The sequence below is a fragment of the Enhydra lutris genome, unplaced genomic scaffold (assembly GCF_002288905.1).
Source record: "Enhydra lutris kenyoni isolate GAN:26980312 unplaced genomic scaffold, ASM228890v2 scaffoldscaffold21, whole genome shotgun sequence".
NCBI classification, from domain to species: Eukaryota; Metazoa; Chordata; class Mammalia; order Carnivora; family Mustelidae; genus Enhydra; species Enhydra lutris.
The window spans coordinates 4,934,039-4,961,186 of NW_019154105.1; positions in this window are offsets into that span (position 1 = coordinate 4,934,039).

The window sequence follows — 27,148 nt, forward strand, 5'->3', positions numbered from 1 at the left end:
AGCTTGTACCCCCATACTGAGCTGCCCTATCTGTAAATCTCTGTTGTCTGGCTACAGGAGTTTTGAAGGCATTATATCCTGCATGTGGGAGTACAGATGTCCGTAGTGATGAGCCGAGGGAGGGGCACCGATGCAATAGCAGATGACATGGGGATCCGGACCACCCGGTCATGCAGCTTGTGTATGTTCTTTGTTCCGTTCACGCTTAATGCCAGATGTACCACTTTCCTTTCACAACGGATTGTTACTGAACCTGCCCTACTTTACAATTTAGTGGCTCTTGACAGAACTGAGTTCCAAATGCATGGTCACTTAGTATCTCATGGTCACGCACTTCACATCTACCAGAGCCCTGTATCACAGCAGGAGCTATAAGTTACATATTAATCTGCCATGAGATCAAAGTCTAGCTACGGGACCCTAAGGGCCTACATTTTTATTCCATCTGACTTGCCATAAATGTCATACAGGATCATTTCCCACCACTCATACCTGTAATATAATAGCATCTGCTGGGTCATTTGGGCCAAGCAGCAGAGACCTGCTATAGAACCCTTTCTTACTCTGCATCCCATCAATGATGGTAGCCTTTTGTGTTACCCAGTAAATGGGTTGGAGCAGTATTCCCAGGTGCAGAATAAAGCCACCCAAGGGATTTACCAGGCATTGTATTTCCTTCTTCATGATGGAAGGTGCGAGATGCAATAATTTGTCTTTCATTTTGAAGGGATATCCTGGCACACTCATGACTACTAACTGAAATTTTCTCCAATGTGATACTCTTGACTTTTTGTAGGGTTTATCTTCTACCATCAGACATGTAGGTATCTGGCCAAGGCCTCCAGCAAATCAGCCACTTTTTGCCCCTCTAACTCCATTAGCATAATATCCTCAATGCACTGGATCAGTTTGTTATTCTGGGGGATATCGACATGGTCCAGATCTCTTCTGACTATATTATGATAGGCTATATTATCATACAAGGTAGTAGATTTAACATAGCCCTGGGAAAACTGTACATATATATAGTTGCCTATTTCATGGTTTTTTTTTGTGTTTTTGTTTTTGTTTTTGTTTTTTTCTGATTGGAATAGAAAAGAATATGTTTGCCAACTCAGTCCTCATTCCATATACCTGAGGCCATGTTAATCTGCTAGCAAATTTATATTTGGCATAGCAGCTGCAAATGAGACTACTACTTCTTTGAATTTTCAGTAGTCTACTGGGAGCCTCTAGAATTTATCTGACTCCTTTAGTGGCCAGATGTGTAAATTAAATGGATAGCATTAGTGCACATATCTGTTTTCTATTCCTGTATAATAAATTACTACAAACTTGGTGGCTTAAATATTATCTTAGAGTTCTCAAGGTTGAAATCTAAAATGGGTCTCAATGGACTAAAATCAAGAGATTTCTGGAATCCTTTTCCTTGCATTTCCCAGGTTCTAAAGGCTGCCAATAGTCCCCAGGCTTGTAGTCCCCAGCAATGGCTGGTCAGGTCTTTCTCACGGTGTATCATTGTGACACCCTGTCTCTTCTCCCTCTTCCACATTTAACGTGAACTGATTGGCAACTTTAATTCTATATGCAACCTTACTTATCCCTTGCCATGTAATGCGACACAATTACAGTTCCAGGAATTAGGACCTGAACATCTTGCAGAGGGACACAAAAACTCCTCTTTCCCGAGTGTACTTCATTAAGGAAATAACCATATCCTTTTGGAGAAAGACCTGAAAGAATTGTTGCTGTGAAAACTGTCATGTTGCAGGGGCCTCGTTCCTGTGGATCTAGCCTCCACTTCAGTCAGTATGGCCCAGCTCTGAAAACTGGTTCAGTTCTGGGTTTAAGCAAAATAGCACGGCTTTTAATTATGATAATCGCACTCAGCTCTCTGGTAACTCCTCCTTGACTGGTTATGACAGTACAAACCGAGTAGCACCCATGTCGGCACTTATCTATTATGTCCCCAAGTCACATGTTCAATTAACCATCTCTATAACCCTCTTAAGTTTAGTTAGTCGCCCCCCGCTGTCATTCCAACCCTGTGGCTCATTATAATAATCACATCCACCTGGCTTCCAGCAGTTAAGTGCTGTCACCTGGTCTCTATTGTTCTGGGTTCCTATTAGCCTGGTTTTATAATAGTCTTCCCTCTCATCAGTCCTGGCTTACATAGGAGGGGCACCACTAAACATTTTTAGTCATGATGGTACCCCTCACCAGCATACTCTCTATGGCCTTGGTGGGTGGTGTGTCTTCTCAGTGAACCTGTGGAAAATGGAACTTCTAGTAGGTCTTACGACCTCACGTAGCATGCCCACTTCAGCATGACCACTCCTTAGGGTCTTTTAATTCCTGCCTCCACTGTCTCCCACAGCAAGTTCATATAGTTTGTGCACCATCACTTCTATTATGCTTCTAGAAGTCCACCTAGTAGCAAGTCCACACCATCTCGTGGGGACTTTGCCAGGGCATTAACTCGTGTATCTCAGCTGCACGCCCCCAAAACAATAAACTCTCCACCTGGCAGTCGTACGCCCTCAGAACAATAAGCCCCACGAGTCAGTGTACGTCCTGCCACCTGAAAAAGCACTCCCAGATCCCGTCCCGGTGTAGTAGCACCTGCAGGCACCTGCTGGCTCGAGCTACAGCTCCTCCGGTGGAGCCCTTTCCTCCTTAACAGTCCCAGCATGTGCTTCACTAAGGATGACTTAACTAACGCAAGACATAGACCTCCTGGTCGGGAAAAAGATGTGGAAGTAGATCCTGAGGGAACCACTATTGTCTTGCCTGGAAGAAGCTCTGAATTCTCTTCAGGCAAGGGAGAAATGCTAACTTTTAATATGGTAGGGTGACCTACTGCTGCAAAATCAGAGAATTATGCGAGTTCAAAAATTTGGGGGCACATCTGAAGAGATGTTCTCGTCACAAGGCCCTGACCTCGGCATAACAGACCTACCTGGGTTGGGAGTTAAACATTCTCTGGAGCTCAGGCACTATCTATTTCTGGGCCTGGTCCACGGCTTTCTCTGCAGGACATAGTAACCTCCTTCTAAGCTTAAAGGCGGGCCCTCTGGCTTTCGCAGTTAACTTCCTCTTGTCCTTTAATGCCTACAGCTTTTACTGTTCTTTTTCTACGGGACTGATTATAAAGCTTTACCATCAGAATAACATAGAAGGCTTGTTAAAACTCAAATTGCTGGACTCCATCTCCAGAGTTTCTCATGGAAAATAAACTCCATCCATTCTGTGATGGAGTCAGAGAATTTGTATTTTTCGTAAGTTCCTAGTAGATATTGTGCTTTAAGAAACATTAATCTAAGGTAACAATGGCTTTTAACAAGAGTCATCCAATTTCATTGCCTTTAGAGTTACTATTTCTCTTAGACTTCTCAAATGCTTAATAAATCCACCATCTAGTGTACTCCCTTTCATTGGGTGTACTATTCCAATTCATCATCAATGAGAGTTTTAGTAATTATACCTTAAGCCAGGGACAATCCGTACTCTACCGACCACCAGTGATGAGGTCTTCTTTGCCAGCTGGTCAGAGATTTATCCACATCCCAAACCCCACCATACCACCCTCTTTCTCACACCATTTCTGCCACCAACTCTCCTAAGCTGAGTTCTCTTCAAGCACTGCTAAGTACAAGTTTAGAAGGCAGGGTATATTTTAGGAATCATCTCAGGGAAAGAAAACAGAACTGGCCAGAAGAGGAGGTTAAAATGTGATGAGGGCATGGTAACACCTAGGCCAACACCATGAGAAATTTTGCAGCATACTCTTTTCCAGAGGTGATACATCACATCAGGGCCCTTATATTCCTCGACTCAATAAGTCATTAAATGTGAATCATCTTAGGAAGGCATGCCTTTGAGTGAGGCTGTTTTGCCATTGAGGCAAACTCTGAAGCCAAACACTGTTGACTAATTGGGCAACGAGTTCTTCCTGGAAGGGGATATGGGTGGAACATCTCCACATGACCATGGGGAGCTGAAAAGGACTATGGAGTGACGGACTATAAGTTGTTTCTTATTGTAATCGAACACAGTAAGCATGTCACTTAAAAATTATTTTAAGGACACCTGGGTGGCTCAGTGGTTAAGCCTCTGCCTTCGGCTCAGGTCATGATCTCAGGGTCCTGGGATCGAGTCCCGCATCAGGTTCTCTGCTCTGCAGGGAGCCTGCTTCCTCCTCTCTCCCTCTCTGCCTGCCTCTCTGACCACTTGTGATCTCTCTCTGTCAAGTAAATAAAATCTTAAAAAAAAATTATTTTAAAAGTTTTAAAAATACTAATAAAAGCTTAAATAAACAAAAACATACTAATAAAAGAAGAAAATAATAGTGAATGAAATTTTTTTGAGCCAAGGGGAAAACAGATTCTTTAGGTTTAATCTCAAGCAGGAATAATGAAAAAGGATAAGATCTCTCAGCTCTAGATAGTCTCACATGATCCAGACTCAGATGGGTTTATACTTTTAATCTTCATCATGGTTTACAAAAGTCAATGGGATAATTTCTCCAGAGTTCTAAAGGAAAGGGATTTTGAGCTTAAATTTTATGCAAAATTTCATACAAAGGGAAATAAATCATCACTGAATTGTGAAAACAAATGAGAAATTTTATTCAGCTAAGTATTCAGAAACTTTAATGCTCACTCAATCTTTCTGAAAAACTCCAAGACATACTCCTACAAATAAATTACCTTTAGAAAAGGAAAGACATGAGATACAAGAAATAGTATTGAGCAAAGAAACTAGCAAACTTATAGATACATTTAAAGAAGTGTTGATTTGGACAGAAAGCTTAATAAGGAATTGTTTAAATATCATGAAAATAAAATAACTATAAAAGGAAAGCCTCAAAAATATCATTAAAATTCAAAATGATTTCAGCAAGATAGGGATTTTAGTGAAGGGGGATGAGAGTAGAAACATACCAAAGTTGTGTCTTATTGTGGAGGAGGTTATAGTTATTTTGATTCCAGGGAAGATTCTGATCAGAGATGGGCTCATTTGCGACCCAATTTTTGTGGCCAGACAGGAATTTCTCCAACTAGCCAGCCTGAGTGACCTTCCATTTCTGTGATTATAGAGGTATGGGTATAGTGACTAAGAGCACCACATGGAGTGAATGGAGTGAGCAAAAATGTTTCCTAAGGAACCGAAAGAAGGTGAACCAGAAAGCCAAAATTTATAAGTACCCCAGACCACAACAAATAACATTTCCTAAATCACTAAAGGCAAAATAAACAACAGAACAATCAAATCCATAAATCCTAGGAAATATGATAAAAAGAAACCAATGAGTATGATAAAACCATAAAAGAAGATGGTAAAAATATTAGTAATCAGTATGTCTTCCTTGGAAAAAATGTCTGTTCATTTCTTCTACCCATTTTTAATTGTATCATTTGTTTTTTGGATGTTGCGTTTTATAAGTTTTTTCTATATTTTGGATACTAACCATTTATCAGGTATGTCATTTGCAAATATCTTCTCCCATTACTTATGTTCCCTTTAGTTTTTTTTTTTTTTTATTGTTTCCTTCACTGTGCAGCTTTTTATTTTGATGAAGTCCCAGTAGTTTATTTTTGCTTGTGTTTCCCTTGACTAGAAAGAAATAGCTATTACTGATGTCAAACAGGTTACTGCCCATGTTCTCCTCTAGGATTTTTATGATCCCCAGGGAAATACAAATCAAAACTACAATGAGGTATCACCTCACACCTGTTAGAAAGGTTAAAATTAACAACACAATGGGCGCCTGAGTGGCTCAGTGGGTTAAGCCTCTGCTTTTGGCTCAGGTCATGACCTCAGGGTCCTGGGATCCAGTCCTGCATTGGGTCTCTGCCTATTTGTGATCTCTCTCTCTGTGTCAAATAAATAAACACAAGGAACAACAGGTGATGGCGAGGATGTGGAGAAAGGGGAACCCTCTTGCACAATTTTGGGAATGCAAACTGGTGCAGCCACACTGGAAAACAATATGGAGCTTCCTCAAAAAGTCTGAAATAGAACTACCTTACAATCCAAGAACTGCGCTGCTTGGTATTCACCCAAAGAATACAAAAATTCTAATTCAAAAGGATAGATGCATCCTGATGTTTTTAGCAGCATTATCAACAATAGCCAAATTATGGAAACAGCCCAAGTGTCCATTGACTGATGAATGGATAAAGAAGAGAAGATGTGGTATATAAATATTTACATTTATATAAAACGGAATATTACTCAGCCACAAAAAAGAATAAAATCTTGCCATTTGCAATGACATGGATGGAACTAGAGGGTATTATGCTAAGCAAAATAAGTCAGTCAGAGAAAGACAAATACCATATGGTTTCACTCATATGTGGAATTTAGGAAACAAACAAGCAAAGGGGAAAAAGAGAGAGGCAAACCAAAAAACACTCTTAACTACAGAAAAAACTGATGGTGATCAGAGGGGAGGTAGATGGGGGATGGGTTAAATAGGTGGTAGGGATTAAGGAATGCTATTGTTATCATGAGCACTGGGTGTTGTATGGAAGTGTTGAGTCACTATATTGTATGCCTGAAACTAATATTACATTGTATTTTAACTAACTGGAATTTAAATAACAACTTAAAAAATATTAGTAATCACAATAAATATGAGTGGATAAGAGCTCCTTTTAAGGTGTGGAACTTATCTGTATTCTATTTATAAGAAATACATCTAGCACAAAATGATACCAAAAGTTAGAAAATAAAGAAATAGATGTATAAGGAGAATTTTAAAAGAAAAAAAAATTGAGTGGTAATAAAAATATACAACATAGAATTCAAAAGGAAAAAGTGTTAACTAAACAAAAGGAACATTTTATGTTGGAAAAAATTACGGTCCACCAAGAAGATATTATAGCCATCCAACTTTGTGAATCAAACAATATAACATCAAAATGTATGAAGCGAAAATTCTGAGTAGTAAAAAGAGTGATTAACACAAACCACAGCATAATGGATGACTTCAATATAACTCTTACATATGACTAGATCAAGGAGAAAAAAGATTTGAAATTTATTTATTAATAAACACAAGGGGGGATCGCCTGGGTGGCTCAGATGGTTGTGTCTGTCTCCTGGTTCCGGCTCAGGTCATGATCTCACTGGTTGTAAGACGGAGCCAGGAGGTAGGCTCTGCACTCAGCAGGACATCTGCTTGGAGATTCTCTCCCTCTTCTCCTCCCCCCAATCTCACACACACTTTGTTTCTCTAAAATCAATCAATCAATCAATCAATCAATCTTTTAAAAACAATAAACATAGGGGTACATAAAATGTATGCTATTTTAGAGTCTTTGATGTGAAATTAAAACAAAATAAAAACATGAGGTTTTTTTTAAAAAATGAGGGCCTTGGGGCACCTGGGTGGCTCAGTGGGTTAAGCCTCTGCCTTCGGCTCAGGTCATGATCCCAGGGTCCTGGGATTGAGCCCCGCATTGGGCTCTCTGCTCAGCGGGGAGCCTGCTTCCTCCTCTCTCTCTGCCTGCCTCTCTGCCTACTTGTGATCTCTGTCTGTCAAATAAATAAATAAAATACTTTTAAAAAACTATTAAAAATATGAGGGTCTCAACTGCAAAACTGAGTTGTATAAATGTATAATTTCTGAGTTGTACACATGTACAATTACCCTTGAAAACAGTAGTATAAGTAGAAAAGGAATCAATGAGGTTTTAATTCTTCTTCCTTGATTTTCTTTGATACTGATTTTAGCCAATGCTTTAAGAATTAATTTCATATTTATGACTGGGGATGGTTGACCAGATAGATAGACAGATAGATAGGTAGATAGATATAGATCTTTGGGCATTAATCCTCAAACAGTTGTTTTATCCTTGTATATCTACTTCACCTAAGACTATCTCAGAGTTATGAATCACTGCAAACCAATTTAAAAATTTTTAGTATATTTTGACCAAAAACATATCTCTTAAAGTTATTTTATAAATTTTGAATTTGTAGTAAAAATAATGTTTTAATTTAAGAAAATATAAGCCAAGATTGATTTTCTGGACTTGAAGGACATAGTTTTGGGGTCACACAAATACAGACTTCTTGATCATGAAAGCAGTTAAGCTCTGCTTGGAGAGTATCAATACCAGCAACATTCATATTGTTCACTGGATTCACAGGATCATATGATTCACAGCATCATGACCACGCGATCATGACATGCACAACATGTACTATGAAGAAGAGCCTATACATTTAAATGTGTCATGTATGGGGCGCCTGGGTGGCTCAGTGGGTTAGGACCTCTGCTTTCGGCTAGGGTCATGATCCCAGTGTCCTTGGATGGAACCCCCCATCGGGCTCTCTGCTCAGTGGGGAGCCTGCTTCCTCCTCTCTCTCTCTCTGCCTGCCTCTCTGCCTACTTGTGATCTCTGTCAAGTAAATAAATAAAATCTTTAGAAATAAATAAATAAATGTGTCATGTATAAACGATACCATTTTAGGACCTAAGACATAGCTCACAATGACAGTATGGAATCCTCTTATAGTGAAATAACTAGAAGCCATTTTAAAACTATGAAACACTTCAGCAAAATGGAATGAAAATACATTTTGTAACTCAAGTAGTATTAATATCATGAGTATTATGAATTTATAGACCAAATGAGGATGAATTGAATTACGCCTCAGTTGTGTGTGTGTGTGTGTGCGTGTGTGTGTGTGCGTGTGCGCACGCACGGTGGTCTGATCAAGGTTACCTTAACAAGGACCTCGACAGTTTACCCTTTCAAGGTGGTAGTGGACCTGCAGTGTAAACCTCTCCCACATCACTATCCCCTCTCACAGGCTATTCCAAGTCAGCATCCTTCTGCTTACCGGGGAAACACTAAATGATACTGAAGCAGTAGTTCATCTTCAGAAGGTCACCTTACAAATACAATGCCAAGCTTTGTTCCTATTCCTCAGACGAGGGGTTTGATACAATGAGGATAAGTGACTTGCCCTGACCACACTAGTCAGTGGACAAGTAAAAACAAGCTTCTGTGAGAAGTAATTCACAGGGCACAGAAACCAAAGTGGCAGGCGGAAGGGAATTAGACAATATCTCAAAGAGAAAAGAATGTAATGATGGAGCTATGCATGGTAGTACTTAGTAATGGCACACATCCAAAACTATGCATTGTTTTTGTTCTTTTTTAAAGATTTTATTTATTTATTTGACAGACAGAGATCACAAGTAGGCAGAGAGGTAGGCAGAGACAGAGAGAGGGGGGAAGCAGGCCCCCCGCTGAGCAGAGAGCCCGATGGGGCCTCGATCCCAGGACCCTGGGATCATGACCCGAGCCGAAGGCAGAGGCTTTAACCCACTGAGCCACCCAGATGCCCCCAAAACTATGTTTCGAATGAACATTTATGTAACCCTTACAGGAATTAATGGTTAGTTAATTATGAAAGTCAAATAAAGCTTTGAAAGCTTGATGAGAATAAGAAACGTACACACTACAATACAGCATGAAGTGGGGGAAACAAAAGGACTCTGAATTTTATAAACCTCTTTTTTACTCAGGACCTTAAAACTTTTCCACCTACAGTTTCATAACTCCACCAAAATAGGAGTAAGAGATGGGATTCTGAGGTTCTAGGGATAGAGATGGGGAGGAAAAGCAGAATGTGAGGAATCACAAAAGTCAGCAGTGAAGATTATCTGGCTATCGATGCTTTGCTACCAGGTGTTCTCCTTACTGAAGCAAGCGGAACCAAAGTCAAAAATCAAAAAGGTAAATACTGTCCATGGGGAAGCAACTAAATTATTGAGAGAATGGAATGGAATACAAGAAAATTTTGGTTCATTACCCAGCTGCCTGTCCCATTCCCAACTCTCCCAGTATTTTTAAGCCAAAAATGCCCATGGTTCTTCTGAATATCATTTCCTTTCCACATCCACTGAGCTGGTGGTATCTTTACAACAGAGCTACACCAAGGGAGAACCTCGTTTGGACATAATAAAGTGATGACTGATACGGCTGAGTTTAGGTCCACCATCTTACTTGTTTTTTAAAGTTATTCCCATTTTTGTTCTATATTCTTCCTCTCCTGCCTACTCTTGAATTAAAAATATTTTTATTCTACCATTTAATCTTCTCTTGATTTTTGGTGGTTTTTGTTTTTATTTTTGCTCTACCCTTTTTTGTATACATTTCTAGTCATTTTATAGATTTCAACAAGAATGATTAACTTTGGTCTTCCTTAAATTATTATTTTCTACTTATAAACATAAATTCTACTTGAGCTATTATAATTTTTCTATTTATTTCTCATATTATAAACCCTGCATTATCTTTACACTTGTTTTGTACAGCTAATAGTCTTTTAAAGACACCTTTTTAAAAAGACACCTTTAAAAATAGTTTCTAAGTATACATTTACCCATAAATCTATTCTTTCCGTGCCCTTCCTCCATATCTTCACTTCCGACGAGGATCATTTGCCTTCAGAAGAAAGAATCTCCTTTGGGGATTTACTGTAGCGCTGTTCTGCGCTAACTCCTCGGTTCTGTTTGTTTGGATATGTCTGTTTTGCCTTAATTTTTCTGAAGAATATTTTCACTGTGTATAGAATTCTGGGTTGGCAGTTTTTCTTTTATCACTTTAGAGATATCATCTAATTGTCTTCTAGTTTCCACTGTTCTTGAGATACGTTTGATGTCATTCTTTTTTACTGAAGTATAGTTAAAACATACTGTTACATTAGTTTCAGGAGTAATCTGATGTCATTCTTATTGATATTATTCTGAATATAAGTTTCCCCTTCTGACTGCTTGTAAGACTTTATCATTGGTTACTGGCAATTTGAGTATGATGTGATTTTCCCTCTATATAATAATTACATATATATATGTGTGTGTGTATATACACACATATATATACACACACACCCAAATAGAAGATTTTCTTGAATTGTGAATTGATGTCATTTAGCAGTTTTTGATAATTTTTGGCTTGCATTATCTCTAATAAGACCTCTATATGGATCTTATTTTTTCCTTTTGTAAGTAATACGTCTTTTTTTACTCTGGCCACTTTTAAGATTTTATCTTATCATTGGTTATTCAGCAATTTGATCACAGTTATCGTTTGGTGTTATCTATTTTTCATACTTCGGGAGCTCCTTGTGTTTATTGGATATGTGGACTTCTAGGTAACTTCAAATTTGAGAAACTTGGGGGAATTATTTCTTGAAATAATTTCTGTATCTCCTACTTTTGGGACTCAAACTAGGTACATGTTAGACTTCTTGTTTTTGTTTTACAGGTCAACGAGTCTCTTAATTGCTTGCATCTTTTTATTCTCTGTACTGTATTTTGAGTAGTTTCTTCTGCTAAAATTTCATTTTTCCCGGGTTGTTTTCTAGTTCCTCATCTGTTGTTAATCTGATCCAGTGAATTTGTCATTTCAGATTTTTCATTTCTCTGCCCCAGATTCCCATTCAACCTTTATATATATATATAATATACATATAATGTTCCTTCCACATTATGTTCATGTTTTCCTTTAAATCCTTGAGTGTATTGATAACATGTGTTTTAAAGGTCTTGTCTGTGAATTCCATTATCTCTATCATTTTTTGCCCTGTTACTATTGACTGATTTTTCTTCTGATTATAGGTCACATTTCACTGCTTCTTTATATATGCAACTAGTTTGATTAGAGTTTGGAGATTGTGAGTTTTACATTGTTAATTATCCAGATTTTGTGTATGTGTATGTGTGTGTGTGTATGTGTGTGTGTGTGTGTGTGTGTGTGTGCAGTGTTGAAATTTGTTGCACCATTTCATTAAGTTACTTAAGTTACTGCAAGTTAAATTACTTGCAGATCAGCTAGGTCCTTTTGGGGCTTGTCTTTAAACTTTATTAAGATAGGTCCAAGGGTGCCTGGGTGGCTCAGTGGGTTAAAGCCTCCGCCTTCGGCTCAGGTCATGGTCCCAGGGTCCTGGGATTGAGCCCCGCATCTGGCTCTCTGCTCGGCGGGGACCCTGCTTCCCCCTCTCTCTGCCTACTTGTGATCTCTGTCTGTCAAATAAATAAATAAAATCTTAAAGAAAAAAAAAAAAGGTCTACAGTAGCTTTTATTCCAGGCTATTTTAACCATTAGTGCATGATCCTCTGGGCTCTCCGTGAATGTCCCAGGAGTTCAACAAGGTCTCTCCATTCTGGGTGATAAGAATTCAAACATCTCCTGCCAATGTTAACTCTACAAGTTGTTTCATTTATAGCACCCTTCTTATTTGGACTCTTAGAGATTTCACAAATGGACAGTTCAGTGTTCACTAACTAATTCAAGGGGACTCTCTTCTCCATAATCCTTCCCTACAAGTACCAGCCACTTCTACTTCCTCCAAACTCTATCTCCTCAATTCAGTGAGACCACCATGCTCTGCTTGGGTTCTCCCTCCTTACATCATAATCTAGAAGATGCTTCCAAGTGAAACTCAGGGTGATTGCTGGTCTCAGTTCTTTGTTTCCCTTCTCTCCGGGATTAGATCGTATTCTTGCACTGTCTATTGCCCAACGTCTAACAACAGCTGTTTCATGTATTTTGTTGAGCTTTTAGCCATGTACAGTGGGAAGGAAAGTCTGGTACCAGTTACTCACCAAGTCCAGAAATGGAATTCTATGCTATCTTTTATGAAGGAAAACTTACACAGTGTTTAAAATGAATATAAACAAAATCTCCTGGAAGGATTCAAAGAAATGTTGTCAGTAATTCTTTGGGGTTTGAATTTTATATTTGTTTTGTTGCTCACTTTTTTTTCTTGCTGAGTCACTTCAGTTGGTGATCTAGATTTTTATAATCACTTAGAATCCACTGTTGCCTTTCTCTGGGATAAAATGCTTCTATTTATTTCACTTCTATTCATCTTAAAATCCTCTGGGTAGAATTACACCATTTTAGTACTATAAGCATTGATTAACAGTGATAGGTTCATGATCATCTTCTGATAAATTGTTCACTGGGGAGGTTGGCTTTTGTTTATCTTAGAACATCAAATGATAGAATCATAACAGGACTTTCAGAATATCTGTCCCAATCCTCTAATTTTACTCATAAGGAAATTGTGTTCTAAAAAAGTTCAAAAAAAAATAAATAAAATAAAAAAGTTCAATAACTAACCTGAAATTATCTAGCAGGTGGTTGGCAAGATTAGGATGAGAACTCATATTTCCCTGTCTAAATTCAGTTTTTGTTTCGTGTTTGTTTTACTTAATCACACTGCCTTCCTCATCAGCAATGGAATTTGTGTAATAGTCTTTCCAATGTATGTCATTTGCTTAATAAGATTAATATAGAAAGAAAAATTTTCTCCAATTTTTTTCATCATTTCCTACTTCTGACATCTTTTTATTGTTGCTAAAGTCCTTTTTGTGTTTAATACTCCCAAGAAAGAAGACCGATGCCAGCTTAATCATCCTACTCCTCCTGCTGGAAGAACTAAGTAACTACAGGCAGTAAGAAGGTACTGCGAGAACACATCAGACAGGGACGGTTGTGCTAGTTGCTCAGGTAGCAGAGAAGTAGGCACAAAAGAAACTGGGAAGACAAAACTGCACACAGAAGGTGTTTAGGGCACAATATGAAACTTGACGTTTCATCTCAGAAGCCAGAAACCTTTTCTGCTCTCCTGCAGTATAAAGACACATGATCCTGAGTCAAAAAATACTTTTAGAATATTATCAAAGATGAGAAACCCCTGTGGCACTTGTTGAAGACAGAGCTTACCTAGAAATGTCATCTATGTTTTATCACACTATCAAACAACTTATCGAGAAAATGAGTGAGAGCAATAGTGGTGACTGCCATATCATGGTAGGTAGTGTCTAACCATACCTTTGGGGAAGGTCCTATCTGAATCAGGACCATACCGTAGTCCTGACATTTCCTACTGGGCAAACCTAAAACCCACTCAGCTTCCTTGAAAGTCAGTCTGCATCTATGTGGAGTTTCTTCTCTCTTTTTTTAAAGGATTTTATTTATTGATTTGAGACAGAGAGAGAGAAAGGAGAACATGAGCAGCGGGGAGAGGAGCAGGCGGAGAAGGGTAAGAAGTGGGCTCCCCACTGAGCCGGAAGCCTGATGTGGGGCTCAAGCCCAGGACTCTGGAATCGTGACCTGAGCCAAAGGCAGACACTTAACTGACGGAGCCACCCAGCCGCCTCTATGTGGATTTTCTTCTTAACTCCATTTGCAGATAGCTTAAGCTATTTTCAAGTCATTTACACGGAGAAAAATAAACAAATTCTACAAGAATTCAAAATGCACTAATTTCCATGTTGCTAATGATTATTTTTTTTAAATCAACAACAAGCAAGGAATGATGAAAAGCCTCCCATTATTCATCATCTTAGATGCAATGTTGCTGTTAACAAGACTTAAAAATAGTGCTTACAAAAAAAAAAAAGGGCCCTTACTAGTTTACAAGGTTAAATAGAAAAGAGTAAATATTTTATTAAGCCTCCCAGAGTTACTTATTGACTATATTTTCCTTCCTCCTCTCATAACATCGCATTGTTAATAAAATAAATCAAATGCTACATATCTATTTCTGTCCCAGATTTCCTTAGCTCACCCCGAGGGCAAAGATACAGCCCCTAATTTTGTTTTGTTACAGTCTAAGTAGATTTTCTGAGTCAGGAAAAGAAAAAAACTCTTTTAGAATAGCAGATAATATCAACTAATGTAATTAGGCATTTGTGGTAAGCAGGCACTGTACTAAACATTTCTACTTATTTTATCCTATTTAATCCTCACAACAACCCTTTAAGTTAGGTAATAATATTACTCCATTTCCTTAATGAGGAAACCAAAGACTGAGGAAGGTGAACAACCTGCCTGATAATACAGAACTCCCCAGTGCCAGAGGGCCAGCTTCGACTCTGAAATCTAGGCTTTTATCCACGTTGTTCCTCACTCCCATGACTTTACCAAGAACTTACTATGTCAGACCATTTAGGTGGTCATTTTTGAAGTACCAAATGGGGGGATAGATAAAGCAGCACAGTTGCTAAAAGACACGGTTGTGTTCAGTTTCCTGCATATCCACTGCTATTATAAATAGTTCTCTCAAAGAAAAGAAAATATATTTGAATGCAAAAAGTAGGGGATGATGATATTAAGAGAAATCCTTGAATATAATTTACACACAAAAAAGTAAACCATCGGCAAATTTCAGTATTTTATACATCTTAATTACAAATTACTTGGGATGTTTGAGAATTATAATACCGAACAGTGTCAGGACATTTGAGAACACTAAACTGAATAATTACCAAATATCATATAAACAATTACAGTATTTTGATGTGAAGTCATAGGTTCTAAGTCCTGTTCCACCAATAAGCATATGAATAACCTTGACCTCATTTGCAGTATGAGGATGTTATTAACAACAGTACTGAACTCATTGAGTTGATGTGTTGACTGGAAAGGTAATCAATGTCAAGCACCTCATACCTGGAAAGGACTCAGTACAACTGGCTATTATTGTAACATACCCACAACACCAAGTCCCTGTTAACAGTTCTGCAGCCCAAGATATGAAAAACTCAAACAAGATCTGTGCATGAGATTAATCCCACTAGAGCTCTAAGTACTGGGGTTAAAGGTACAATGTGGGTTTCATTTATTTTCCAGAACAGTAAAGATGCGTTGGAGGTCTCCACCATGATGTCTCTGCTCTTTGACCCCCACCAGGTACACAGTCATGGCACGGAAGAACTGGTCAATATTCAGTAAACGCAATCCACTGCAAAGAAAGCAGGACTTTTGCTTCAAGTGACAGTGGCAAGGAAAACCACTCCATCCACTAATTCTGAAGGGATAGCAGTATAAAATTTGGAGAAATGGTGATTGTGGTGGAATTTGTGTTTCAGAGTCAAAGAAGCTCCTACGGAAATACGGATCTACCACTTAATCATGTGGATCCCTTGGGCAAGTTACTTAAACTCTTTCCTCAAGTATTAAAAGGGACTGATAATGTGTACTCTGGAGGGCTGTTGTAAGGAACAGGGATGGTGTTTTAAGTAGGCTGAAAAACAGTGCCTCAAACATAACAGCAACTAAATAAATACAGGCAGAAACGCTATATATCCTTACTAATATGGCACTGATTTTGTCGGTAACATTGATGGCAACAATAGTTATAATAATCTGATTTATAGTCTCTGAAGCAGAAAGTTTTCAGGACCATGGAATAATCCTAATGGGCACTCATGAAGATGTTCGATGAGTTTGACTTAAATAGTACAAACATTTCACCGACAAAGAGAATACAGTCTACCGATATTATTACAAGTTAAGTCTGTAGTCTCAGCTATAAATGTGGAGAATGTACCTGTTACTGACAGAACTGGTTACTAAAAAGAAATTCTTCAGCGAAATGTACCCCATCCCTAACTGTTACTCAGACCCACGTTGTAGTGGTTCTGACATGCTTGGTTCCTCTTGGAACTCAGGTGTCTCGTCTTTGCCATCTGACTTCCTGTTGCATCATTGTTCTTTCTTTAGCAAGCTAAGATGGGCTGCCTCCAAGTTTAATATGACTGAATGGGCTTGTGGCTATCAAATAAGCACATTAAAAATGCGCCTAAGGCCTTCTGGGAATATCTGACACTGGTCATTAAAAACCACCCTGCAGCTCACAGGGCCCCAAAATAGCATGTTGTATCCGATTACCTGAAGAGATTAAAAAAAAAAAAAACATATATCAGAACACAGTACTAAGTTACAAAGACAGGAGGTTTCTGCAGTTTTAAATGACCTAAAACTCTCTCAAACAAAACTGAAGGAGATCAAAGTTTGGGCCCAGCAATTTTGAATATCAGATCAAATGCCCCAGTTGGGTTAGCTTGATTATTCTTCTTTAGCCTGATTGTTTCTCTCTATCAATTGTGCCATTAATGGAGAAATTAATCTTTGATGTTCTCATGGCTCAGCATTTTCAATTATTCATTCCAGCTAAGGAATTTTTTTTTTTTAAGAAAAGCTCAGTGTTCTCAGTTGCGATAAGCCAACCAGCAGACACTGATAGCAGCTTAAACTGCTACCCCAAAAAGCATCTCCTCCATAGAAAGTTTTCTGAGGATTTAAAAAATCCACTCTACTGCTTATTTCCTTTCTTAAAATCCAAACTCATAATCAGCTTAAAGCATAAAAATTGTTTAATAAGCATTTTAACAATTTTTTTCCTAAAGAGTATTTTCAGAAAGGAGAGGGATAGAAACAGAAAAGGAATGTGGAAGAACAAATACTACACTCTTTTTTAGGACACATTCTATTATAAACACCATAATCTTAAAGTATACTACAACACCTGGTCTTCATATATTACCTGGCTAGACCTTAGGCATATATCAAGCTCTTCTAACTTAAAAACAAACAAACAAAAATAAAACAAAACCCCTCTTGTTCCTAGCATTTCCTTCCCTGCTCCAGTAGTGACCCTTTTTTGAATTTATTGAATAATTTCCTCCGCTAATTGTCATCTACCTTGATGAGAAGGAAAGAAGTCCTGTGAACCCATTACCACCTTTTACAGAACAAGCTCTCAATGTTTAAGAGTTTTGGTGAAGACAACCTCTCCTAGTTTGATGACTCCAGAAGAACTCTGCTGACTTTAGGAAGACTGGAGTGTTTAGGGTTTTTCCCCTAAAAACTGCATGCTTGGGGCGCCTGGGTGGCTCAGTGGGTTAAGCCTCAGGTCATGATCTCAGGGTCCTGGGATCGAGCCCCACATCATGCTCTCTGCTCGGCAGGGAGCCTGCTTCCTCCTCTCTCTCTGCCTGCCTCTCTGCCTACTCGTGATCTCTGTCAAATAAATAAATACAATCTTTTTAAAAAATAATAAAAATAAAAATAAATAAAAACTGCATGCTTGATCATTATTTTAAGGAGTTAGACATTTGCTAAATGACGAAAAGGCGATTGCAACTTCCTTCTGTTATTCTTTCTTTTTAAAACTTTACTATTTAAATCTATTTTTATAAATTTTTATTTATTTATATAGAGAGCATGCACATGCATGAGCAGAGGTGGGGACAGAGGGAGAGAGAGAGAGAGAGAGAGAGAGAGAGAGAGAGAGAGAGAAGAGAATCCCAAGCAGGCTCCACACGCAAAATGAAGCCCGACATGGGACTCGACTCCATGACCCTGAGATCGTGATCTGAGCCAAAATCGAGAGTCAGTCGTTTAGCCAGCTGAGCTGCCCAGGTCCCCCTACAAATTTTTTATTGAAGTATAATTGACATACAACATTGTATTGGTCTCAAGTATAAAACATGATGATTCAATATTTGTGCAGATTGCAAAATGATCACCACAGTAAGTTAGTTACCCTCTGTCACTATAAAAAGTTAACTTTTTAGATTTTTTCTTTTTGCAACTTTCAGGTATGCCCTTCAATATTATTGATTATAGTCACCATATTGTACATTACATCTCCATGAATTATTTATTTTATACTTGGAAGTTTGTGCTTCTCGACATCCTTTACCTGGTTCAGCCTCTCTCTAACCCCTTCCCCAATGGCAACCACCATTTTGTTCTCTGTATCTACGATTTTGGTTTTGTTTTGTTTGTTCATTAGTTTCATTTTTTTAGAGATTCTACATATAAGTAAAATCATATAGTATTTGTCTTTTCCTGTCTTATTTTGCTTAATATAATGCCCTCAAGATGCATCCATATTGTTGTCAATGGCGAGATTTCACTCATACTCTTCATTCTTTTTATGGCTGACCAGCATTTCAGTGTGCATCTTCTGATTAAATTCTTCTTTATAAATTCTTCATATTTCTGCTTTATGAATTCATCCATCAATGGACACTTAGGTTGTTTCTATATCTTGGCTATAGTGAATGGTGGTGGAACAAACACCAGGGAGCTTCTATTGTTCTGAATCAGTGTTATTGCTCTGGATAATACCCAGAAGTGGATTGCTGAATCATATTATAGTTCTACTTTCACTTTTTTTTGAGGAAACTTCATACGGTTTTACACAGTGGCTGCATGAATTTACATTCCCACCAACAGTGCACAAGGACCCCATTTTCCCCACATCCTCCTAGCAGTTGTTTTTTCTAAACTCCTTTTGCTAATAGCCATTCTATCTCCAGGTGTGAGGTGGCATCTCACTGTGGTTTTGATCTGCATTTCCCTGATGACTAGTAATGTTGAGCATCTTTTCATGTGCTTATTAGCCACCTGTTATGTCTTCTTTGGAAAAAAGTTTATTCAGATCCTTTGCCCAATTTTTAATTGGACTGTTTGTGTTTTTGCTATTGAGTTTTGTGAGTTCTTCAAAATATTAACTCTTTGTTGGATATATGATTTGCAAATATTTTCTCCCATTCAGTTTCCTTTGCTATACAGAAGCTTTTTAGTTTGGTGTGGTCCCACTTGTTTATTTTTACTTTTGTTACATTTGCTTTTGGAGTCAGAACCAAAATTTCACTGCAGGACTGACTGACATCAAAGAGCCCATGCTTTCTTCTAAGAGTTTCATGGTTTTGGGTCTTACATTCAAGTCTTTAACCCATTTTGAGTTAACATTTGTGTATGTTGTAAGATAGCAGTCTAGTTTCATTATTTTTCATGTGGCTGTCTAGTTTTCCCAGCACCATTACTAAAGAGACTGTCCTTTCCTCAGTGTATATTCTCACCTCCTCTGTCAAAAATTAATTGACCATAAATGTGTGGGTTTATTTCTGGGTTAATAACATGTTCCATTGATCTATGTGTCTGTTTTTATGCCAGTGCCATGATTACCATGGCCTTGTAGTATAGTTTGAAATCAGGGAACATAATACCTCCTGATTCATTCTCTTTCTTCAGTATTGCTTTTGCTATTCAAGGCCTCCTGTGATTCCATGAAAGTTTTACGACTGTCTATTCTATTTCTCTAAAAAATCTCATTGGAATATTGACAGGGATTGTGTTGAATATGTATACTGCTTTGGGTATTATGAATATTTTAACAAGATTGATTCTTCTAATCCATGAGCATGTTATCTTTCCATTTCTTTGTACCTTCTTCAATTTCTTTCATCAATTATGTATAGTCCTCAATGTACAGGTCTTTTACTCCCTTGGTTAAATTTATTTTGAGGTATTTTACTCTTTTTTATGCAATTGCAAATGGAATTTTTTAACACTGAAGTATAGTTAAAACGATGTTACATTAGTTTCAGGTATATAACATAGTGATTTAAAAAGTCTATAAATTATGCTATGCTCACCACAAGTGCGTCTCCATCTGGGATTGTTTCCTTAATTTCTCTTTCTGATAGTTCATTGTTAGTGTATAGAAACACAATAAATTTTGTATATTGATTTTGTATCCTGCCACTTGACTGAATTCACTTATTAGTTTTAATGGTTTTGGTTGGGTCTTTAGGGTTTTCTATATATAGTATCATGTTATCTGCAAATAATGACAATGTTACTTCTTTCTTTCCGATTTGGATGCCTTTTGGTTTTTTACTCTTGTCCAATTTCAAGGATTTCCAATACTAAGTTGAATAGTAGTGAGGAGAGTGGACATTCTTGTCTTATCCCCGATCTTAAAGTAAAAGCTCTTAACTTTTCACCATCGAGTATGATGTTAACTGTGGCCTTGTCATTATGGTTTTTATTATGTTGGAGTATATTCCCTTTATACTCACTTTGTTGAGAGTATTTATCATTAATGGATGTTGAATTTTGTCAAATGCCTTTTCTACAGTTATTGAGATGATATGATTTTTTTCATTTTGTTAATGTGGTGTATTACATTGATTGATGTGTCGATGTTGAACCATCCTTCCATCCTTGAAACAAATCCCACTTGATTATGGTATGTAATTCTTTTAATGCTGAATTTGGTTTGCTAGTATTTTGTTTATTTATTTATTTATTTATTTATTTATTTGAGAGAGAGAAAGAGTGCACAGAGGGAGAGGAAGAAGCAGACTCCCCATCGAGCAGGGAGCCTGAGGTAGGGCTCGATCCCAGGACCCAGGGATCATGACCTGAGCTGAAGGCAGACACCTAACCAACTGAGCACCCCTTTTGTTAAGATTTTTGCATCTATGTTCATCATGAATTTCTTTTTCCATCCCTTCATTTTCAGTCTGTCTATGCATTACATCTAAAGTGAGTCTCTTGCAGGCAGCAAATAAATGAGTCTTGTTTTTTTATCCATTCAGCCACTCTGTATCTCTTGATTAGGGAATTCAGTCCACTTACATTTAAAGTAATTATTGGTAAGTATGTTTTCATTTCCATTTTGTTATTTATTTTCTGGCTTCTATTGTAGCTCCTCTCTATTCCTATCTTTTTCTCTTGCTCTTTTCTCTTGTGCTTTGATGAATTCCTTTAGTGTCATATTTAGATTCCTCTCTCATTTTCTCTTGTGTATCATCTATGGGTTTACTTTTACTTTGTTACTACCACAAGGCTCACATATAACATCCTATGTATACAACAGTCCATTTTAAGTTAAAAGCAGCTTAAATTTAAACTTATTTCAAAACTACATTTTTATCCCCACATCCCATGTTTTGTTTTGGATGTCACATTTTACATATTTTCATTTTATGTATCCTGAACTTATGATTATAGTTTAAATTCATTTTATTGCTTTTGTCTTTAAGCTTCCATGCTAGCTTTATAAATGTTACTCCACATTCTTCACTACATATTTACCTTTACCAGTAAGATTTTTACTTTCGTATGGTTTCTTTTATTAAACAGTGCCACATCTTTTCAGCTTAAATAAGTCTCTTTAACATTTTTGTAAGACCAGTTTAGTGGTGATGAACTCCCTTAGCTTTGGCTTAGAAAACTTATCTCTCTTTCAATTCAGAATGGTAACCTTGCTGGATAGAGTATTCTTCGCTGGAAGTTATTTTTTTCTTTTAGCACTTTGACTATATCATGCCACTCTCTTTTGGCCCACAATTTTCCTGTGAAAAATCTGCTAGTAGTTTTATGAGGTTTACCTTGTATGTAACAAGTTGCTTTTTCTCCCACTACTTTTAAGACTTTTCTTTAACTTTTGACATTTTAATTATAACATATCTTGGTGTGGATCTCTGGGGATTCATCTTGTTCAAAAGTCTCTAGGCTTCCTAGATCTGCATGTCTGTTTCTTCCCCAGTTTAGGGAAGTTTTCACCCATTATTTCTTCAAGTAAGTTTTCTGCCCCCTTCTCTCTCTTCTCCATCTGTGAATATTATTTTGCTCACAAATTCTTTAACCTTCCTTCACTTTTTAAAGTTTTTTTTTTTCTTTTTCTTGCTCTGTTTGGATGAGTTCCATTACCATCTTTCAGATTGCTGATCTGTTCTGCTTCATCCAATCTGCTGTTAAACTCCTCTATTGTATTTTTTTAGTTCAGTTATTATATTCTCCAGCTCTGTGACTTCTATTCAGTGCTTTGTCTCTCTCTCTCTCTCTCTCTCACTCTCTCTCTTTTATCTCTTTCCTGAAGTTCTCACTGTGCTCATTCTTCTCCAAAGTTTGGTGAATATCTTTATGGCCATTATTTTAAATTCCTTATCAGGTAGATTATTTATCTCCATTTCATTAAGGTCTTTTTCTGAGATTTTATCTTACTCTTCCTTTGGAACATCTACCTCTCTTTCCTTATTTTACTTGACTCTCTGGGTTTGTTTCTATATGTTAGGCACAGCAGTCACCTCTCCCAGTCCTGAAGGTGTGCTTTGTGTAGGTGGAGAAGCTTCTTGGTTGTCTAGTTCTTGGTCTCTCAAATCAATGTGATTACCTCAGTAAGCTGATTGATTCTTGATAAGTCCCTACTGTTGAGGGTGGCAAGACCTTTCAGTGTTCCAAGGGGAGAGATCTTGTTTAACACCTAGTGTCAGGCTAATTAGAAGCCAGACCTTCAGGCAGCAGCTTTTCAAATATGCAAGTACATACAGTCCTTTGGGGCTGCAGTTATAAACTCTGCTGGCCTCCAGGCCAGGAAATCTGGAGGTGTCCCCTGGGCAACAGTTGCCAAAATTGGGGCTCCAAATGAATGCATAAACTCTTTTATGGGAAGTATTTTGTAGTGAGATCAAAGTCGTACACAGGACGGTGTCTTCCTGCTTACATTCCCTGAGAGCAATGCCACAGCCTAGACGTGGCAAATCTAAAGCATGCCTCTCAAGCTAAAGCTCCAGAACACATAAACAGAACTTTCCCATAGGAATACTAGGGGTGTGTTTCAATCTACTGTCTCTGCAGTGCCCTGGGGGTGTACCCTGCCAAGGTGTTTCCAATAGTTACAGTCCTATGGTGCCCAGAAACACAGGCCCCCTAGTCACCAAGGCAGGGCAACCAAGGAGTGTTTCCTGTGTATATTGCACACACATACTAGCTTTAGCAAGGCAGATGGAAACATTGGGTGAGGCCCTTTCTGGCTTTAGCCAAGCAATGGGAAAATGTCTTGACTACATATGTCACTGGCTTCAGTATGCAGCAGCACAGTGCCCTGTTTGCCCATATCTACTGGCTTTAGCAAGGAAGCAGGAGAATGCTGTAGTTGTTTGTGCTCCTCAGTCCCTCTGGCCTTAGTACATACCTGTGCACTCACCTGTGCTAGTAGGGTAGAGGGGGAGTACAAAAATGGCATCCACTGGTTCCTCCATCTCTGAAGAGTCCTAGTTGTCCCCTGCCCCTCCAGCAGATGCTTGGAGATTAGCAAATGAATCTCCTTCGCATATACTCTAAGCACTTTCAAACTGCTGCTATTGCACTTTGTTCCAGGGTAAGTGAGATGGCACATGAGCCCTTTAAAAGGAGAATCTCAGTTCCCTATTGCGCTTTGGCTCCACTGGAAGTAAGCCCCTTGCTTTTCTAAGTGGTATGTTCTGGGGGCTTATCTCTCTGGCCCAGATCCTAAGGTGCCTGATGTGCCTGATGTGCCTCCCTTCCTCCTTGAGGATAAGCTCCAGGCTTGTGAAATCCCTCTGTATTGTGAATCATCATGCCTGGGGCAGGATGGGGGGGGGGGAGTTGGCCAGACTGGGTCTCTGCCACTTCTACCTGTCTTGATGTGGTCCTTTTATCTTTTGTTGGGGAGGAATAGTTTATCTAGTTTTCATTTCTTTTTCAGAAGAAATTGTTCCATATGTCACTGTAGATTTTGTGTGTCTGTGGGAGGAGGTGAGTTCAGGATCCTCCTACACTGCCATCCTGGACCACCCCCTCCTAGTTTTTATACATTTAAAATTTGTATTGCTTCTAAGCAGAATCTTGCTAAAATGAGATCATTCAAACACATGCAATAGTCTAATTTTTAGAAGACTTTATTTTGGTGAAAAATTATAAATTCAAGGTGTTTTATCACTGTTTCAGAATACATTAAGGAAAAAGTCTCTGATAACTGGTATTTCATGCATTTTCCCCTTAAAAAGCTCCATTTTTGCAAACCTGCCCAGTTTCTCACATACTCTTTTAGTTAACATTCATGTGAGTTGCAAGCATGATGCCAAGGAATTCTATCTCTGGAGATGAGTCTCAGTCCCAGGTCTGGGAAGTAATGAGTTGCTAGAAATCTTTTCTTTCCCCGTAGCTCAGTTTTATACTTCATTAATAATGTTTATAATGCCACTTCTCATTCAGTCCCACATCAAATGTCACCAATCCACAGAGGCCTTCTCCAAGCCTCCTCGCTAGAGTGTCCCCATCCCATTACTCTCTGTCGCAACACCCTAGTTCTTTCCTGCATAACATTCATCACAACATATGAGTATTGTCATTTGTTTATGGAATTCCTTAACCTACTAGTCTAGTTAACTCCTGAGGGCAAGTGACTTGTCACCTATCTTCATTTCTGTATCCCCAGGGCCTAGCATTGGGTTTAATGAATAAGAAAATGAACTAAAGTTTCCTACTACCTGTTCAATTTGTTTGATCTGGGTCTTCATATTGGATGCTTCTCCCCCATTCCTGATCTCTCCTCCCCCAAAATACAGCCAATACGCTCCCTCTTCTTTTCCCAAGAACTGCTTGTTGTTGCTGTTGTTGTCACCCAGTTAATAGATGCTCATTTTAGAGAATTTGAGGCAGGGACCAAAGTCATGTAAATAGACAATTAAAATCATTAGGGTTGACTAATCATCCCAGCTTGTCCAAGAATTGATGGAATTCCCAGAACACGGGAAAAACCAGGAAAACTCAGGGCAAGCCAGGATGAGCCGTGTACCCCACATAACCTCTCACTCAGTAGTGACTATTATTAATTTATGCTATTGTCATTCATTACTTTATGGATATTATAGTTAATTGAGATTTCATTATAGAATTTTGAATTCAACTCTTTCTGAATAATTTTATATCAAGTATTTTAAGTATTTTCTCACATGATTAAAATTCCTTATCATTAAAAATACCATTTAAAATATCATTTTAAAAACTGCTTCATATTGCATATTATATTTAAAAGGCCATGTAATATAAGACCAAAGACTAAAGACGCTGGAGCCAGGTTGCCTGGGTTCCAGTTCCAACTCCATCTTGGACATTTTACTTATCTTTCTGTGCCTTAGTTTCCTCACCTGTAATATAAAGGTCAAGAAAGCACATGCCTTATAATATTGTTATGAGGATTAAATGGATTTATATTTGAATATCAGCACTGATTGCCTATTTTTCTTGATAGACTGTCATGTGGTGTAATAGAATATTCATAGTACATGAATGTCAGACCCTGCTTCCTCCCACTTTTATCTTTCAGATGCCCTACTCCCAAATAGACCTTTGTATTCCTAACTCCACCTCCGCATCTGCTTCCCACAGGGCCCAACCAATATAGAAACGAGGCTAATTTGATAAAAGAAAAAAAAGGCTTTTCATTATCTTAGTTGCATTTCTTTGATTATAGATGCAGTTGAATATTTATCTTTATTAGACTCTGAAATTTCCTCCTTTGTGGACTATTCAGGTTCTTTGCCCACTTTTCTTATTGAGGTCTTACTGTTTTTCTTATCTGTTTAAGTTATATAATTATGTAAGTTATATTTTACATATTGTATATATAAAGGATATGGTCCCTTTTGTCATAACTAAGCTTTAAATATGCAGAGTTCAACATTGTTATATAGTAAGATGATAAATTACTTTATAATTTTTATCTTTGTTCTAATGCCAAGAGCATATATTCCCTTCCAGAGACCAGTCTATAATTTCTCCTTATTTATTAATAGTTTATATTTAGTCCATCTGGAATAAATTTTCACATATGGTGTGAGGTGAAAATCTAAGTTGATTTTTTTTTTCAAAACATGTTTCCCTAGACCATTTAATGAACAATCTTAACCCTTTTTAAAGTAACCTCTACTCCCAACGTGGGTGGGGCTCGAATTCACAACCCTGAGATCAAAAGCTGTATCATCTACTGAGACAACCACGCCCCCCAATCTCACCCTTCCTGATTGATTTGTCATGTCCTTCAGTGTCATTTACTAACATTTTACACATGCTGGGTTATTTTCCTATTACTTAAGTTTATCTTTTTTTGTATACATTATACTTGGTAAAGTCCTATAATTTTATAACCTATTTTGGTGCCTGCTATTGAATTCTAAGCAATAAACTTTCTAGGCTTTTGTACTTTTTCTAAAATGGAGTTATGTCTCTACAGATTGTGTGTAGAAAAGCACTTTCTCTTTTTCCTACTTTCCCAAGACGGGAAAATTTGTCAATGCTGAGGCTAGTAGTAATGATGGCAATAATATAGAGAATTCTTATAAAGCTCTGCATAAAGGAGGAAAAATTAATTGTGAAGCAGAGCAGCTTAAAACATCATACAAATGTGATTAGAATGCCCTTTTTTGTTTGTATAGGAGACTATCAGTCTCATCCTATTTTCTAGTGCAGAGGAACCTAAAAGCCTAAGGTCCAGAATGTGACCGTGACGTCATAGCACCTCTCAGTGGTGTGTTCTTCAGAGTGAAATAAAGCAAAGTTACAAGAAACGTGTTTATTCAGCTACTGTGTGATTCACATCATCACATATTCTTGGTTGGAGGAGATGGTCAATAATTATAGACAGAAATATGAACGGAAAGGCAAGATCCTAGACAAAAATTGTTTAGTTGCTTTTGTTGCCTCTGTCATCATCTTTT